Below are 9,520 nucleotides of genomic sequence, written 5' to 3'. Positions count from 1 at the left end.
TGCGCCACCTCGCTCGGTATTCGTATGAAATACTATCGATGACATGAATGATAGCTCCACATACATGCAAAGCATACTTGGACAATACGTTAACTAGCGTGTATCCCTGCAGAGGAAAGTTCATCATTACTTCTCTTCGAATATGAGGTTCCTAGAAAAACAACATATAATAGACTAGCATCCTCTTGACACTAGCTTCGCACGGGTAGCACTAAACAGCTACGGCCTTACGACCTGTTTATAATTTATTGTGATGTACATAAATGTTCCTCGTAAATCAGTCCATCTATTAATGAAAACTGTATCAAAATTACTAGTGCATTTCCTGAGATTAACCTTCACATTCAGACAGGTAAATGTGACGAAGAACTCTAATTTATAATACGTATACCTCATTATCTTTACATTGCACTGCCTCGAGTTTTAGGTAAACTCTCTGCAATACTCTGCAGTCTGCTTTTTCGGCAAGCACTGGACTCACTATTGTAATTATAGAAACTTCACGAAGGCTATCATACCGTGAGAAAAATTCACGTTAAAATGGTTCACTCTCGGTACTCATTGCAACAAGAATTTGATCGTGTGTCACTCGTCCTGCCCACTAATGTAACTAAGAAGCTCAATTAGCCTCCTATCCCCAGCCTTTTCTCGCTCATCGTCATCAAAAGGAGCATGATGTTACATTCGATATGCAGTCATTCATCTACTTATAGGAAGCTGTTGCATCTGAGAAGAAACGTTCATAATTCGCAAGGAAAAGGTGCTCAGTGGGCGCAAAATAAGGATCCGTTTCCACTTTAGGCAGCAAAATCACTAGGGAGATCCTCACCATGGACATTTATTGACATATGCATCACTTGGCTTAGCCTCGTTGAATACACAGAACACAGGATCGGTATACAGCTCACTTTCCTATTAGTCTTAATTGGATTTGTAAGTAGGCTGTTTAGTTTCTTATATTGGTAACGCCACTGCCATGTAGCGCCCTATATGAAAATCACTGGCTGTGCTGTGTGCAGTCTGTGGCTGGGTGGCATTGTTGGAATTTGCTATTGTAGTGTTGGGCAGTTGGCTGTTAACAACGCGTAGCGTTGTGCAGTTGGAGGTGAGCCGCCAGCAGTGGTGGATGTGGGGAGAGAAATGGCGGAGTTTTGAGAGCGGATGATCTGGACGTGTGTCTATCAGAGACAGTAAATTTGTAAGACTGGATGTCATGAACTGATATATATATATATATATATATATATATATATATATATATATATATATATATATATATAATGACTTTTGAACACTATTAAGGTAAATACATTGTTTGTTCTCTATCAAAATCTTTCATTTGCTAACTATGCCTATCAGTAGTTAGTGCCTTCAGCAGTTTGAATCTTTTATTTAGCTGGCAGTAGTGGCGCTCGCTGTATTGCAGTAGTTCGAGTAACGAAGATTTTTGTGAGGTAAGTGATTCGTGAAAGGTATAGGTTAATGTTAGTCAGGGCCATTCTTTTGTAGAGATTTTTGAAGGTCAGACTGCGTTGCGCTAAAAATGTTGTGTGTCAGTTTAGTGTTGATCAGAATAAGTAAAGAGCGAAATGTCTGAGTACGTTCAGTTTTGCTCGGCTGTTTTAAAATCAGATAACGTAAGGGGTTTACCAGCACAGTAATTCACTAATTTTTCTAAGGGGACGTTTCATATTTTTGATGCTTTCCCTAAATCATTTCAAAAAATGGTTCAAATGGCTCTGAGCACTATGGGACTTAACTGCTGAGGTCATCAGTCCCCAAGAACTTAGAACTACTTAAACCTAACTAACCTAAGGACATCGCACACATCCATGCCCGAGGCAGGATTCGAACCTGCGACCACAGCGGTCGCGCGGTTCCAAACTGTAGCGCCTAGAACCGCTCGGCCACCCTGGCCGGCTAAATAATTTCAGACAGATGATTTCCTGAACAAGACTATGACCGATTTCCTCCATCAAGCGTGTAAAATTCGCCTCTATTGACGGTGACTATGACGTTGACTGAACATTAACTTTCCTTCCATCATTTTTCTTTGGTTTTCAGAACTAGAACGACGTTATCAATGACATCGAGACTATCCGGACATTAAACTTAACTCTTCGATTCTTTTAACACTCTACTCTGTGTTTAAGAACTCCATGGTATCACTACAGGCGGTCTAATACGCCACAGGTGATTTCTCCTCGCACTGTTGTCGAAAGTGAAGAAGTAGTTAGCTTTCGAGGCGCAGTCAAATTACAGTATGAGTATGTTCGACTATTACGGTATAGCTCTGGGAGGTGACAAGCGGGTGTGTGAGAAAGCAGCGGTTGGCAGATGCTGGAAACAGCAACGGTGCGGAGCTCGTTATACTGGCTCGATGTTTCCGTAAACAGACACCCTCTCATTATTTTCCAGTGGTCGCGAATGGAGCGACGGGGACGATGTTCTTCCCGCAGAAAAAGTCCTTTTCGTCGGAGTGGGTGAGGAAGGCTGAATTGGCTCGAGCAGCAGTCGGCGAACAGCCGGGAACCGCCGCCCGGAACCGCCTCGTCGCTGCGGGATGGACGAGGACTCGGTGCCCAGGTGCAGGCCAGCGTCACGCCAGTGCACGGGCTGCAACAGGTCTGTCACCTCCACCGGGACATTTACGTCAGGTAACGCTCCACTGCTACCCTCATTTGAGCTTACGAACATGTGTTCCTACCCGTAGAGATTGTACATCTACAGCTGTGTTACGAAAACTACTAAACAGTTTGTGGTGAGGCACACATAACGTGCCAGTACAAGCGCCTCCCTTTCCTGATCTATTCGCGAACAGTTCGCTTGCAGTGCGACAATAGCAACAGGCAATGCAAAGCTGTCATCAAGCTTGTCACCAAAGACCTGTGTGGTAGTAAACAACAAGTTTGCTGACGTGTGATTTTGTAATTTCAATAGAACGTTTACCGGTGACTCATACCGCCTAACCATTACAGCTATCGAGCATTTGTGAGCTAATCGGACGACCACAAATGGTGCAGCCTTTGTGTGAATCATGTCTTCTTCTTTTCTGTTCTTGTTAACCCAAAATATTAAGGATTCGAAAGTGAGAAACAACACTCAGGCTTCTCATGGTCGAGTGATTTGTAAACAACTTCCCTACCGGATATATTTCCCTAACGCACAAATAAATGTGCACACGAAGTCAGCCTTCGCACAAAAATTCATTATAAGACATTTAGTAATTTCCAAGAATGATTGCCTATCGAAGTGGCGGGGTCCAAACTATACATATCGAACGTGCGATCGTAAATCGATCATGCGACTCTGGTGGCGGGCGTTATGAGTATGTTTACGGTGGTCACTACCGCAACGACAAAAGAGTAGCGTTACAAAAATACTTTTAATTGCAAAGGAGACGACTTACCTTACTCGTCGTCGGTGTTGGAATCATGCGAAAGTCCATTACGGTGGTCTGCATGGATAATTTGGAAGAGTCGAACCATGTATTCTTCCTGATACTCGTTCGTTTTCCGCACTGTCCACAATGAAACTGTAAATTTTATTTCAGCATCGAAACTGTTCTTACGAAGTTTTACACACTTCACTCGGCCACAGTCTACACAGTGCTTTCTTTCCTCATCCACTAGTACTCCATATTTGCGGCAAAAAGTTGAACAGTTTACTACGCTGGATAAACATGGAATTAGATTTTTCCATGTGAGAGAATCCGCCCAAGAAAAGTCAAGAACACCAGACATCCCACTCACTAACCATGTAAATCGCCTGGGATTCCCTAGCAACTCACAAATAATTCGTGGAGGTATGTAATTCAGAGCAACTAAGGGAACGATGGGAAACAGGTAAAAATGACGATCACTAATAACTGATCACAACGCCCGCCACCTGAGTCGCATAATCGATTTATGATCGCACATTCGATATGTATCGTTTGGACACCGCAATTTCGATAGGCAATCATTCTTGGAAATTACCCGACACTTCATACCCTATGTTTTGGGTTTTCATACACTTTTTTAAAATATCTCTTACGTGATTACTTTAACAAAAACGGCGTTACCTAGAGAATGTACAAATGTTATGCTAAAAATACATTATCGTCAAGGATAGAGGCTTTTCTTATCTATGTGACAACGTAAAATAATTCCAGGGGTGCTGGTAAACCGCAACTGTAAAAAACCAGTGTAGCTGCGAATTACATCAAATAGCTCGCGAACGCGGTACTGTATAAATATCACATGTTAACCAATTAACTATAGACGTTTGTGAGCAAATAAGTCACTGTAAAGTTACTTACTATGAAGGTACAACAAGCTTTAAATAATCCTAATGTTAGAGCACACGTGTTTCTATTATTCTCAGAGACTAGTTATGCGAATAAATCTGATAACAAATTATGCTCTTTATCCAAAATAGCTAATAATTTTACAAAAGTCCAGCACCAAATTTGTTGAGTGACCCATGGCAGCAGAATTCAACAAATTCGCTTGCTGTGTGAATTTGTGTAAATAAATTTACTGCACTTCTAGTAAATAAAGCTTGTTGCTGTTTGTGTAATATGGAGAGTACAGGTGATTTTGCCTGTTTCATCCATTTTGTGGCTTGTGTCTTGCAAGTGTGTGGTTATGGATGAGTGCTGTCGCTCTAAATGCAGCAAGATGTGATTCAAAGTGTTTCCTAAAACTTTCTCCATTTTGTTCTATGTATCTAATTAAGCTTAGGCTACCTTTCTCGCTACTTGATTGATGATGTCGTTCCATCTTAAATCATTACAGATGGCTACATCGAGATTAGTTGATAACTGCAGCCGTTTCCAGTCACTGGCCTGTGATGGTATCGAGTATCAGCTGTCCGCATTGGCTTAAAATGTGGTTTTGAGCAGGTCTTCCCAGCTTACGTGACTATGTTTAGAATGAAGCAACTGACGAAAACATCTGAACTCTGCAATCACTGTGAAGTGCATGGAGGAGGGTACATCCTGTTGTACCAATTATTAGGGTTTCTTCCCGTTCCATTCACCTATGGAGCACGGGAAAAATGATTGTTTTAATACCTCCATGCGTACTGCAATTAATCTAGTCTTGTACTCATTATCCCTGCGAGAGAGATATGTAGGCGGTTGTAATATATTTTCAACGACCCCTCCCCCTTCTCACTAATCGGATATGTATGCCCTACATAAATAATAAAGTTTTGAATAATGTACTCTTTCCGAAGACCTCTGACACCGTTTAGAGAGAAGATGTGTATAACAAGCTATTCCGAAAAATAACTGTTTCCTCTCCCACTGCTGTGCTGATACTATACTTCATGTTGTTTTAGCTGATACTTAGTGCAATAGCTCACGTAAAGCACTAAAAGGAAGGGGGTACCACAAGACTCGACTAGGCCACAAGAGTTCAAGTGAAATGAATTAAGGTGAATAATAATTACTTTCGCAAGACCAGTAAGGCAATTACTGCTCGATAAATTAGCAATAATCTGAATAGTAATTATTTGAAAGAATATTGAAATAATCGCGTGGCAGCATAAATCGTACACAGTTGTAGTTAAAACTGCAAACACAAAATAAAAATAAATGAATTTTGCAATAAATCACTTTAGATAATATAATGCAGTTAAATGGAATTATTTGGAATGTGCTTTAAAATACACGACAGGGAATTTAGGGGAACTGAAGCTCACTATTGTTACGAAAAAGCTTACGAAACCTCACGCTACTGATTACTCGATAGTAGCAGTTCTTCGAGAAACCACAAATTAGTGTAAGTTTAATGAAACAGTTTGAAGTGCGAGTTTTTATAAATTTTGGAAGTTAATTTGACTGGAAACTAATCATATGCTTCATTATTAGAGCTGCAGCACGTTATTGATAATAAATTTTGAGCCATGCCAATTCATTCAAGGATATTGATATTCAGAAATTTTATGAATAGTGCTGTTGAAATATATTTGTCAGTAATTTACATTTTCTTTTATTCTCAAACTCAAAGTGACCAGTGCCTCTCACTGCTGTGTAAGATGGAAAGTTGATTATACGAAGCGTCTGTAATACTTGCATTTAATTAATGTTTAAATAACAAAGGAAACAGGCAGACTTTTAATTTGCTTATTCAGTTCTTTTCCGTCACACATGACACTCGGATTAGCACACACAAGAAAGGCTTGCACCCTGTCTAGGTTACAATAACTTATGTTAAAGATTATAATAGGAAAATATTATTGTCTTACTTATTACCTGAAAAATGATCGAAACCAAGTCTGTGGAAAATGCCTCTTAGTTTCTATACAACTTGAATGATTTTATACGATCTTACAATTTTTCTGTGGTCGTAGAGATGGTGTAGCGCTCCTACAGCTCCAACTTTGGCGAGCGCACTTGAATTCAGGGCAGGATCTTAATGTAACAAGTATTTCCTTCATCTGTTAGCACTTAACATGGGGAGTGCCTCCCAATATATATATATACCACGTGGTTTCACGTAACAACAGCTATATAGCTACTTGTGCGTCCAACCACTTCCATCACTCAGTTCTCAGTGAATATCTTCTACCTCGCTTGCTCTCTAACGTCACGTCCCACAGACCAGAGACAATGGTCTCTACCTACTTTTTACTCTTTTATAATTGGCAAATACCCAGTATCCTTACAATATTTGACATCACTAGTTCTACGAGGATTACTCCAAAAGAAATGCACACTATTTTTTTTAAAAATCCATCTTTTATTCAACATGTTTGAAAGTTTTACACTGTGTAGATACATCTTTTAGGAACAATATTTTCATTTCTCTATATAATTTCCATACCTCTCAACTGCCTTACGCCATCTTGGAACCAGCGCCTGTATACCCGCACGGTAAAATTCTGGATCAACTTGTTGGAGCCACTGTTTGGCAGCGTGCACAAGGGAGTCATCATTTTCAAACCTTGTTCCACGAAGAGAGTCTTTCAGTTTCCCAAAAAGATGACAGTCATATGAAGCCAGGTCAGGACTGTAAGGCAGGTGTTTCAGTGTTGTCCATCCGAGTTTTGTGATCGCTTCTATGGTTTTTTGACTGACATGTGGCTGTGCATTGTCGTGCAACAGCAAACATCCTGCTTTTGCCGATGTGGTTGAACACGACTCAGTCGAGCTTGAAGTTTCTTCAGTGTTGTCTCATATGCATCAGAATTTATGGTGGTTCCACTTGGCATGATGTCCACAAGCAAGAGTCCTTCGGAATCGAAAAACACCGTAGCCTAACTTTTCCAGCAGTAGGTGTGGTTTTGATAATTTTTTTTAGTGGGTGAATTTGCATGTTGCCACTCCATTGATTGCCTCTTCGTTTCTGGTGAAAAAATGATGGAGCCATGTTTCATCACCTGTCACAATTCTTCCAAGAAATTCATCTCCACCATTTTTGCACTGTCCCAAAAGTTCGCTGCATACCATTTTCCTTGTTTCTTTGTGAGCCACTGTCAACATCCTGGGAACCGACCTGGCACAAACCTTTTTTAACTCCAACACTTACAGTATTCTGCAAACACTTCCTTCCCCTATCCCAACGTAGTGTGACAACTCGTTGACTGTGATGCGTCTGTTAGCAGTCACCAATTCGTTAACTCTCTGCACATTGTCTGGAGTGTGTGCAGTAAGAGACCTGCCGCTGCGAGGACAATCCTCAATATTGTTGTGCCCACTTTCATCACGTAACCTGCTTGCCCACCGACTAACTGTACTGCGATCGACAGCAGCATCTCCATACACCTTTCTCAACCTCTTGTGGATGTTTCCCACTGTCTCATTTTCACAGCACACGAATTCTATGACAGCACGTTGCTTCTGACGAACGCCAAGTGTAGCAGCCATCTTGAAGACATGCTGTGACGGCGCCACTCACGGGAACAGGTTGAACTAAGTTTGAAAACAAGCGGGAAGGATGTATCTACACACTGTAAAACTTTCACACATGCAGAATGAAAACCGTATTTTTACAAAAATAGTGTGCATTTCTTTTGGATTGACCCTCGTATATTAGGTAACATAACATTTTAGTGATTTACATTACAAATAAATAGAAAATTATTACGTAATATCTATTACGCAATACAAATAATTGGTGCAAAAATTAGGTGGCACTCTGTACTACAGCCATCACATATCCTCTAATCATCATCTAAAGCCTCCAGCGTTTGAAACTTTGTAAGCAGGCTTTCTCAGGATAGCTTACGTCTATCTTCAAGAGTTTGCCAGTTCAGTGCAGTTCTCTGTAACACTCCTATGAGTGAAACAAACGTGTGATCATTCGTGTTGCCCTTATAGGTTCAATATCTCCTGATATTCATATGCGGTATGGGTCCCACACACTTGAGCGAGATTCTAAGATGGATCGCACAAGCGATTTGTAAGCAGTCTCTTTTGTAGACTGACTACACTTCCCCAGTACTCTACCAATAAACCAAAGTCTGTCACCTTTTTTACCGATGACTGAACCTAACTGATCATTCCCTTTCATATCCCAACAAAGTGTTACATCCAGCTATTTGTACGAGTCAACCGATTCTAACTGTCACACATTGATATTATAGTCATAAGGTTCTTTCGTTTTGTGAAATGCTCAATTTTAAATTTCTGAACATTTATAGCACGTTGCCAATCTTTGAACCATTTCAAAACCTTATCGAGGTCTGACTGAATATTTATGTAGGTTCTTTCAGACAAAACTGCATTACGGGCAACTGCATCATCTGCGAAAAGTCTGTGGTCAACGTTAACATTAACTAATTCACGTAAAACTTTTGGTTTCTCGTTATGTTCAACGGGGAACAGGGAAGTAAGTCAGTCATGGAGATGATGGGTTTTGCATTTTTAAAGTATGGTTGATGACTTGCATACGATAGGTCTGCTACTGTATTATTCCGACGTCATGTTTTGCGTCTCTGTGTTGTTATCGATTTCGTATCCTATTGTATTAAATCGTAGGCATGAAATACTTTCGAAACATCGTCATCGTTTCCTTGCATAGCGAACAGGTAGAGCGTTTGAAAACCCACTGATCACGCACAAGATTTTTCACGGATTCAGATTCTTAATACGTTATTGGTCTGTATCCTCGATGTAAGCTTCTGATACTTCAAGCAGAAAGAGTGTGCTAATAGAAAACCATCGTGTCATCCAATCGGCGCAGTACTTATTCGTGTGAACAACGTTGCGAAATATGAATGAACCCGATATTGCACTCTGTAGGCAGCTTTTGAAATTAAAAATATTCCCCATCAGAACAGTTACACGACCATAAATTGCCATAGTTTGCAGGGGAACATGGAAATCATAATAACTGGAAAATAAATAGAATCCGTTAAGTATAAATCTATAATCAACCTGTGGCCGTTTCATCCACGTAATTGTAAAGCTGCTGAGAGCCTGAACACTTGTCGCAATGAGTTTAGTAATAATTTCTAGCAAACAAATTATGTATAAATTTATTTACAATGGACAATCGTTGTTCATGGCGCTTACATAACAAAAACGTGA

Source organism: Schistocerca piceifrons, chromosome 1 (genome assembly GCF_021461385.2).
Source record: "Schistocerca piceifrons isolate TAMUIC-IGC-003096 chromosome 1, iqSchPice1.1, whole genome shotgun sequence".
NCBI lineage: Eukaryota > Metazoa > Arthropoda > Insecta > Orthoptera > Acrididae > Schistocerca > Schistocerca piceifrons.
This window is presented reverse-complemented; position numbering follows the sequence as displayed.